Here is a 1,078-nt window from a genome sequence, read left to right on the forward strand (position 1 = left end):
CAATGATGTGTTTAGCTTCAAGAGTGGACTGCTGCTAGTGCGACACAAAGCAGCTACACAGATCATAGTGTAGATATAACGGGAAAACCTTAAGCATCAAAGTAAAATCAGCAAAGTGGAACTTGCTGGAATATATGTGCTAGTATTGCCGGTACGGCTAGAAAGGCTTCGGATACGATCTCTCTTCAAGTGAAGGTGCGGTACTGTTAATATCAGTGCAACTCTCAAAGGCGACACAGCTCCCCGCATTTCCTTGCTATTCTTATAGGATTCAAGTGGGCAGGCCACTACAAATCCTATTCCTATGTTTACAAGATCCTACGAATCAAAGAGGCTCAAAGTGTCCATCACAACCGACCGTATAGACCTCTGCACTGCAAATGTCCCTGCTCATCTTCAGTACAAGGAACATACTGTACTACTATCATACTCCCTCCGTTCCAAAATATAAGTCTTGGTAGAGATTTCCACTATGGATCACATACAGATGTATCCAGATACATTTTAGAGTGTAGATTCACTCATTTTGCTCCATATGTAGTCCATGGTGGAATCTATAAAAAGACTCGTATTTAGGAACGGAGAGAGTACATATTAAAGAAGAACGGAAGAGGAACATGGTAAAGAAGAGCAAGCAGATTTTGGATAATAAAATGTTGGTTGCGCAATGCCCACACATGATGAACCAGAGCGCATTAAGAATGCAACTCCCAGCTGTCTCTCGACCAGGCGGTTTGATGAAGATCCTACGTCTCCTAACCCTTCTTCTTTCTCGTCTCTGAATCTTCCCATACAGAACACCGCACGGGCCGCCGGCCGGACCACCGGCCCCCACCGCCTGTGTTCCTCCGCCACCCCGACCCCCACCCCCGCACCAACCCCCACCCGCGTCGAGTTTTCTTCGTTCGGCGAGGCCCCACAACCACCCGAGCCCCTTCGATCGCACCGGCGAACTCCGGCGAGCTCTGAAAAATCCACTGACCCAATTTTGAAATTTAGTCTACTGTGATTTAACTAGTGTGGAATATAAAAGGGGAAAACCATAAGCATTGGGAGTATAGTGTTGAGCGTGCCATGG

The sequence above is a fragment of the Triticum aestivum genome, chromosome 2D, assembly GCF_018294505.1.
Source record: "Triticum aestivum cultivar Chinese Spring chromosome 2D, IWGSC CS RefSeq v2.1, whole genome shotgun sequence".
Taxonomy (NCBI): Eukaryota; Viridiplantae; Streptophyta; class Magnoliopsida; order Poales; family Poaceae; genus Triticum; species Triticum aestivum.